Raw genomic sequence first — 8,550 nt, 5'->3', positions numbered from 1 at the left:
AAGCCATTGGGCCTACAGAACCAGTGGCCCTCCTCTGCCTGCTCAGAACTCCGCAGTTCCAGACAAGCTGGGCCTCAGGGACACTGTGTGCCCACCTGCCCCTTGGAAGCTCCACAGTTCTTCAATCGCAGCCAGGTTAGGGTACTCGCCACAGGCCGCGGTGCCTCAGGAACCTGTGGTCCCTCCCTGCTTGCAGAGATATCCACAGTCATCCAGATACACGATGCAGGCACCCCAGATCCGCCCAGCTCCTCCTCTGTACACCGTTGGCTAGGCGTGGCCGCAAAACAGGCTGGGCTCGGCTGATAGTGTGGGCCGGCCCACCCATCAGGAGCTCAGCAGTTCTCCAAGTGCAACCCGAATGGGGAGGCTGATGTGGAAGCCTCAAACCCACCTCTCCCCTTCACTGCACCTGAAAGCTTGGGGGAACTCCAACAGTCTGGGTGGAGATATCCAGAGTCCTCCAGACATGCAGAGAGGCCGATGAGGGCACCCCAGATCTGCCCAGCTCCTCCTCTGCACACAGATGGCCAGGCGCGGCAGCAAAACAGGCTGGGCTAGGCTGATAGTGTGGGCCCGCCCACCGGTCGGGAGCTCAGCAGTTCTCCAAGTGTAACCGGAATGGGGAGGCTGATGTGGAAGCCTCAAACCCACCTCTCCCCTTCACTGCACCTGGAAGCTTGGGGGAACTCCAACAGTCTGGGTGGAGATATCCAGAGTCCTCCAGACATGCAGAGAGGCCAATGAGGGCACCCCAGATCTGCCCAGCTTCTCCTCTGCACACCGATGGCCAGTTGCGGCAGCAAAACCTGGAATTCTAATAGGCTTTTCATGATAAGTGAGTTGTATCTTTTCTCTAACAGCTTTTAGTATTCTGTTTTTATGTTGGATTTAAGGGATCTTAATTATTATGTGTCTGACTGTAGATTTATTTTGGTTATGACCGGTATCCTATATGCCTCACTTATCTGTGTATCTGATTCTTTTCCTATGTTTGGGAAATTTTCTACAATTGTTTTGCGAGTAGTTTACTGATGTCATTTGCATTGACTTCTGCATCTTCATTGATGCCTATTAATCTTATATTTTTATCTTTGTGTCTCTTGAAGTTGTTGAGTTGTCATTCAGGTTGTCTCGTAATTTTTAAAAGTTCTTTCTTTTCATGATTGCTAGCTGTGGTCCTGTCCTCAAGGTCCGAAATTCTATCCTTAGCTTTGTTCAAACAGTTTTGCCAGCTTTCAATAGAATTTATTTCCTGGATATCTCTTTGAATTTGTTTCATGCATTCTACTTCTTTTCTGTATTATTCATTATTCATTCAAAGTTCCCATCATTTTCCCATATGCCTGTACTTTTTTTTTTTTATCAATATCTTCTCTAGCTATGCTGAGCAACTCCTTTATTAAGATTGTCATGTCTTTATGTGAGAGATTATTTCTAGTCTGATTTGCTCTATAGCCTCATAGATTTGTTTCTTTATTTCACTTGCTATCTTTTTAGGATTTTCAGGTGTATGATGTCTAAGGTCTTCTATTTTGATGTCTCCTTTACTTGCTCCTGATGGACTAGATGTTTGAGATTGCATTTTGCTTTTCATTTTGTCATTTTTATCTCTCAGATTAATATTTTGGTCTTTTCAATCCCACTAGTCTCAGCTGTTCTCCATGTGTGTCTTAGGGTCCTACTGTATGGTTGATGCTTGTCCAATTGCTTGGTCCCACAATGAAGGGGAGGGGCCAGTCACCTGAATTCCTCCTACAGGGCCTATTGGCCAAGTCTTATACTCTTCTTAGGCTGACTAGCTTCAGAGTAATAATGCGTGTCAATCCTTAGTTCCTACTGTTACTACAGATTCAGGCTGTTCCAGGCAGCCAGATCTACCTGGCTATAGTGTGCACCTCAGCTGGGACCCTACTGTGTCACTGGGTGTCTCATAAGCCCTTTTGATTTCCTCCAGGTTGAGGGAGGTCTTGTTGGCACTCTCCTCACCACCTGGTGTTCTCTGTATGGAAGAAGGACTCACCCACACTCTTGCCAGCCTTGCCAAGGTCCTACAGCTAGATGGGAGTTCATTGCTGCTCCTGTTTACCTATTGAGGTCCTCTGTTTGAGGGGAAAACTCACCACACTGTTGCAAGCCCTCTGAGGTCCTCTGTGTGGGTGAGGGTGCGTGAGGCTCTTACCAGCCCATTAAGGTTCTGTAGGTGGTGGAAGGGGTCGCTAATTGTCCATGGGCTACTGCAAGTCTTTTGGTGGGGGAAGGGAGACTAACGATCCCACCAGTTTTCCAGATCATGGGGCAAGTTGAAGAGGAGGCCAGTGATCCTGCTGGCCCCCTAAGTCAGTGGGGTGAGGAGGAGGTGCAACCGATGATCCTAGCAGCCTCTAGGTCAGTGGAGCGAGGAGGAAGGTGAGACTGATGATCCCAGTGGGCGCGAGGTCCTATTGTTGATGCTTTTTATTTGTTTGTTTCTTGATTTTTCTGTTTTTTTCCCTTTAAAATTAAAAACAATTATATATAGCATGTATAGGTACAAATTCCCTATGATGAATGTTATCAATATGTATATCTAAAATGTACTAATAAGGGCCAGGGATTTAGCTCAGCAGCACAAGTGCCTGCTTGGCAAGTGGGAGGTGGTGAGTTCAATCCCCAGCATCAAAAATAAATAAAATAAAATAATATGTACTAATAAAAATGAAATAGCTAAAATATGGTGGCATATTCCTGTAATCCCAGCATTTGGGAGGCTGAGGCAGGATAATCATTTGCAAGTTTGAGACCAGCCTGGGCTTCAAAGTAGGCCCAAGGCCAACCTGAACTGCATGATGAGACCCTGTCTCAAAAAGACAAAATAAATAAATAAAATAAAAATTAAAAAGCTACAGTACTGTACAGTAAATCAGCAAAAATTACAGTACTATACCATAGAAAAAGCCACCATAGGCTGCACAACTATTCTCATTCCTGTATCATGAGTCCAAATGCAAGTGGTGAGTACAAGGGTCACAGAACAGCCATTTCATTAAACGAGGCGTATCTCCATTGAGCGAAACCCACAAGGATGGGAAGCAGCCTGGTATCCAATCAGGCAGGGTATTCCCTGGCCAGGGAGATGGTTCTGGTTTTCAGAAAATCTTTTGGTTTCAGAGTTTTTGTAGTTCTGGGAGGCTAGTGCCCTGAGTCACACCCCTTAAAAATCACTAATAACTCTTGGGAATTAAACTCCATTCTCCCACATGACAGGTTGGGGTACTCACCACTACCCTAAGGAGGGCAGTGTTGGCTCAGAGTTTGGAAGTGTAAAGCAAGGATGGCGGGTCTATATTCAATCAGTGTGTATTGAGTGGCTATATTAAATATGGTCATGTGCCCCTGTGTTCCCAGGCACTGTGGCAGAGCTGCATCTACAATGAAACAAACAGGTAGGATCCCTCCCAGCTCCTAACTGCAGGGAGAACAGGCAGACAAATGAGAATGAGCTGCTGCACTGCTGCAAATGATGCCTCTCTACCTAGGGAGCCCGAAGTTTCCACAATCATCGCAGAAAGAAGTTTGTTAGCTCCCCCTCTACGCTCCCTCACTCCAACACTGATGCAATCACTGGTCCAAGGAAAGTCTGCAGTGAGCTTTTAGAGTCTGATCCTTCCTGCTGTGCTAGGGACACAACTGTGGTCCTCACTGAGCCACGTACCCAGCCCTGGAGCCTGCTCTTATAGTGTATTTCTTAACGAGACAAAGGAACCAGAGAGGAGACAATGGCCAACAATCGGGCCGGTGTTTCTCCTTTCCTTTCCTCCCCAGCAGGTCCCAGCATCAACCTGGCAGGGCTGACTCTCCGTCAGCGATTCCAATGCTGGTGGGCCTAGAGGCACCGCAGACAGGGCAGGCATGTCAGAGAGCAGAAGGCTGAACCCGCAGTTCTGTGGTGCCAACGGTGCCCTCAGAGGGCCAGGGACTCTCCTGCTTCTCTAGTGACAGAGAGATGATGCCTTTCTTCCTCCGTCCCTCCCTCCTTTTCTCTCTTTCAATGTCTCCCACCTTCTCTCATTCCCCTTAACAAAGAAAACTTGCTGAGTGATTTTGTGTTATAGAAATTTGGCAGACTGTGAAGTGTAACAATTAGGTGAATTTGGCATCTGGCAGATCTGAATTCAAACACTAGCTGTTTTACTAGCAAGATGACTATTTATTATTATTGTTATTATTGAGACAAGGTCTCACTGTATAGTTCAGACTGCCGTTGAACTCACTCTGTAGCCCAGACTGGCCTTGAACTCACGGCCATCCTCCTGCCTCAGCTTCTTGAGTGCTGGTATTACAGGTGTGTGCCACCGCGTCCAATTATTATTATTTTATTTAAGGAAGTTACGAGGCCTCTGTGTTTTCATCTTGTACAATGTAGCTCAGAATCCCACTTCAAAGGACTGTGGCGGCGAGTAGATGAGACAGGTCGTAAGGAATGAAATGACTAACATAGCCCCAGACCGTTTGTAAGAGAGATCTACCCACTCCTTGAGTATCTGCTGTTTGCCACAGCTGTGCACTGGATGGGAGGAGTATGGTAATGAGAAGACAAAGGCCTCATTTTCTAGAACCCACGGGAGCCTGCATGATTAGATTTTCTAAGCATTTCAAATGGAGTTGGAAATCAGATTGGCTGATGTTTTCTTTTTCAAACAAATGTTGTGATTATCATAAACTAACTCCATGCCTATTAAATAGACATTGGAAGAAAAACAGAAGTAGAAAAGCACGAGGGTCATTTGATCATGTGGAAGTCACTTAGCACATATTTGTTGAGCACCTAATGTATGCCGGTGCTGTTTCAAGGGCTGGGACATGACAGCGAGAGACCAGCCAAAGTCTGGGCTCGCCCCACACTTACATTTGGGTGGGAAAAGAGGACACAAGCAGATGCTTTGCATGGGAAAGAGCTTGAGAGGTCTGAGAGGAGGACATGGTGTGAATGTCACAGAAAGATGCTTGAGGAAGTGACAGCCAAGAAGAGACCCGGATGAAGAATCAGCCCTGCAGAGGTCTGGGAGCAGAGCGGTTAACCAACATGAGCTATTCCAGTGGTTTCTCTGTTCCAACATCCAGCTGTTTCTCATCTAGTCCCAGAGGAAAATGACGTAGAGAAAACTATGCTTTGCCAAAGATTTATAATTTAACCTTTCTACCGCTAGCAAATTTTAAATACTCTTAACTCTTCAATTTCTGCTGCGCTTTACAGGATTTAAAAATTCCTTTAAAAGAGCATTGCACACGGCTCAGCTCCCCTGCTGAAACGAAGGTAAAGATGTACATCGTTAGGCACACAGCACCAAGTCCCAGGCAATGATCCCTCCTGGTCCCCAGCAGGTCTTTTTCCAAGTGTTACATCCATGGCGGCTCCTGGAAGACACTGGGCTGTGGCCAGCCGAATGCGTCCACTCTATCTAAAGACACAGCTGAAGGGCGTCCTCAAGTACATTAAGATTATGAACAGGGGACCGAGTGCTTCCATGGAGACTAACTGGGGAGTGTGACTCCAAGCAGACTTGGTCCAGACAGATGGCGGTGCTCGATCTTGGCTGTTCACCCCAGTCCTGATTTCTTGTAAGTTCATTCTTTTCAGCAGAAGTCATTTATTTAAATAAGTGTGATTTAAGTGTCATGGCTTTTTGCAGTAGTTTTCAAAAATCCCTTTGTCGTATGCAATGTCTTGATGTTAGATACATGGTCACTATAGTCAGAGAGAAGCGTTCTAAGGTAAATTACACTATGGAATACAATACGAGTGGCAGTTATTTGGTACTAATAAGTAGAAGCTACTTTTTAAAATAGGATAAGAGAGCTTACTCTTTGCTCTATCAGAGAGATAGTGCTGCACTCAGGAAAGGAAGCTTAGAAACAAAGTTACCCAGTGTGCCCCAACTTATAATGGTAAAAGTAATGTTAACAAAATAGCCCTAGCCAAGTGTGGTGGCATGCGCCTGTCATCGCAGCACTTGGAGGATGAGACAGGAGGATCCCAAGTGTGAGCTCAGCATGGGCTACACAGCGAGTCCCAGGAAAACCTGGATTACAGAGTGAGTTTTATCTCAAAAGAAAAAGGAGAAGGAAGGAGAGAAGGAGGAGGATGAAGAGAAACAGGAGAAGGAGGAGGAAAACTGCCAACAAGAAGAGTGGACAGTCCCATCCTCTACTTGAGGCAATGTTTTGTGTGTTTCTGTTATTTATAGCTCTGTGCACTTTAACATGTGCATCTTTGCAGTGAGGTTACAGACAGAAATTAAAAATAACAAAGATGTTCAGTACTGCCTGCCTGTGTGCCACATCTGTCCCAGGCCTTTGAAATGTATTAATTCGTTTAATTTTCATAAAAACCTCCTGAGACAGGTATTATAACTGTGTCTACTTTACACATGAGGGAGTATTTCTTATATATATTTTTTTCACTTAGATTATATTTTCTCACTTTTCATTTTGTCCATTTGTTCTCTCTATTGCCTTTTTCTACAACTTGTTTTATTTCCCTAATGAACACATGATGAATAATCCTTGTTTTGGTAGATATGGGTCTAATGCCTTTTTTCCAGATGGTATCCTTGAGGACGGGAGTTACACATATACTGTTATATAATGGCACTCTTATTTTAGGAGGCTGAGTTTCTGGAAGTGGAAATGTTAAATGAAAGAGAGCATATACTTTTAATTTTTTTCCTTTTTAGTACTGGGGATGGAATCCAGTGTTGAGCATGCTAAGCAAGCACTCTATCACTGAATTACATTCCAACTGTATTTCATTTTAAGCATCTAGGGCCAGAGGTTTAGCTCAGCAGCCTGAGCACCTGCCTAGTAAGCACAAGGTTGTGAGTTTGATGTCCAGTACCAAAACAACAACAATAATAGCAAAAATCGTTCTTATTTTAAGCATCTAAGTTGCCCAGGCTGGTCTCAAAATCATGATCTTCTTGCATCAGCCTCCCAAGTAGCTGAGATTGCAGGCATGCCTTCCACACTGAGGGTATGGTTTTAATTTTAAAAGATATCACCAGATTTCATTTACAACATGGAGTAACAGTGCATGCTCTTGTGAGGCACATTTGAGAGTGATTTCTCTGCATCTTTGCCTGCAGTGGGGATTATTTTGTTTTCATGGTTTTGATATTGTTGGGAGAAATAGTATAGAAATGAACGTTTTATCTGTTCTTTAAAATATTGTACTTTTTGTTTGTTTTATCACAGAGGTAAAATTAAGATTTGTCCTGTAACCAAGACCCGAGGCTAACAGGCATTTAACGAGCCCTTATAAAGAATTTGCAGGACAGCCCACAGTCCAGGAAGCTCCAGGGACACTGAGATCCACGGACACTCAGCCAAGACCTTTCGTCAACTTTCCGCTAATGGCACAAAAGTTCGGACATAAACAGTTTAAAGAAGGAGAGGTTTCTTTTGGCTCATGATTTTAGAGATTTTAATCCACGGTTGGCTGGCTCAGGACTGGGGCAGGAGAGGATGGCATTCACCGCAGCTGGAAGCAGAGTGAACCGGGAAGAGCAGAGAGGAAGGGGAAGGGAACAGACAGAGTCCCCAGGGCCACATCCCAGACACACCCAGAAGTGGACTTTACTAATCACCTAGATATGTCCCAAGCCAAACAGCTGACAATCAAGATTAACCATGGCCATCTGCAGCATGCCTAGGAGCACGTAGAGGGCACTCCCTGGGACAAGTTTCTGTGTCTGTGTTCCTGGGCCATGGCTCTAACCTTTTTCCTCCTGAGTATTTGCTTGCTTTCTGGGAGACCTGCCTAACTTTGACATAATTTTGTAGACTTTAGTAAAATAAAACTTGGGATCTCTTACTCTTGTTTGTCTTTCATTCTTCCTGCCCTCCTGTTTTTGTTGCTTTTAGAATGGAGTCTCACTCTAGGCTGGCTGTTTTGAACCCACTATGTAGCCTTGAACTCACACCAATCCTCCCAAAAGTCCTAAACCTTTTGCCTGAAAATGTTATGATGTAATGTTACTTGAGTTGCTTTGGAAATAAACTAACATAATGTAGATAAAGGGACGGGCACAAGTAAATATTTAGGTGGTAATTTTTTCTTTCTTTTTCTTCCTCCTTCTCTTCCTGCCTTGTTCTTTCCTCTCTTCTTTTTATCTGTACTGGGGATTGAATCCAGGTATAATCTTTCCACTAGGAGACGACTTCTAGTATTGTTTCAGTGCATTTCTAGATTACCTCCATTATAAATTGCTATGGTTTGGATGTTGAATGTTCTCTAAAGGCTAATGTGTTAAAAGACTAGTGGTCAGCTTGGCACTATTAGGAGGAGGAGGAGGAACCTTTAAGTGATGGGCTTAGTGCAAAGAAGTGAGGTCATTTTGGGTGCACCACTGGAGGGACTATGGAGACTCCAACTACTTCCTGTCTCTTTTTTCACTTCCTGTTTGCCATAGAATGACTTTACTGAACCACAGATATCCTGCCATGATGTGATGTGTTGCCAGATATCCTTGAAAAACAGAGCCAACCAGCCATGAACTAAAACCTCTGAAA

At 44.5% G+C, this 8,550-nt stretch overlaps 1 long non-coding RNA gene across 5 annotated transcripts in view; it reads left to right on the top strand.

The window, feature by feature from the left end:
• The first annotated feature begins 352 nt into the window (after nucleotides 1–352).
• Nucleotides 353–8,550, top strand: part of LOC106028042 (uncharacterized) — a 76,197-nt gene continuing 67,999 nt past the window's right edge. For 3 of the 5 annotated variants that reach the window (XR_010044632.1, XR_010044631.1, XR_010044633.1), the window contains exons 1-3: nucleotides 353–838; nucleotides 3,388–3,425; nucleotides 5,237–5,601. This is a non-coding gene — a long non-coding RNA (uncharacterized LOC106028042). Of the gene's footprint in view, nucleotides 839–3,387; nucleotides 3,426–5,236; nucleotides 5,602–7,233; nucleotides 7,853–8,550 lie in introns of those variants that run through there. The other 2 variants (XR_010044630.1, XR_001201651.3) reach the window with 2 other exon arrangements.

The sequence above is a fragment of the Cavia porcellus genome, unplaced genomic scaffold, assembly GCF_034190915.1.
Source record: "Cavia porcellus strain 051 isolate PalLab524CR breed Dunkin Hartley unplaced genomic scaffold, mCavPor4.1 scaffold_30, whole genome shotgun sequence".
NCBI classification, from domain to species: domain Eukaryota; kingdom Metazoa; phylum Chordata; class Mammalia; order Rodentia; family Caviidae; genus Cavia; species Cavia porcellus.
This window is presented reverse-complemented; position numbering and strand designations above follow the sequence as displayed.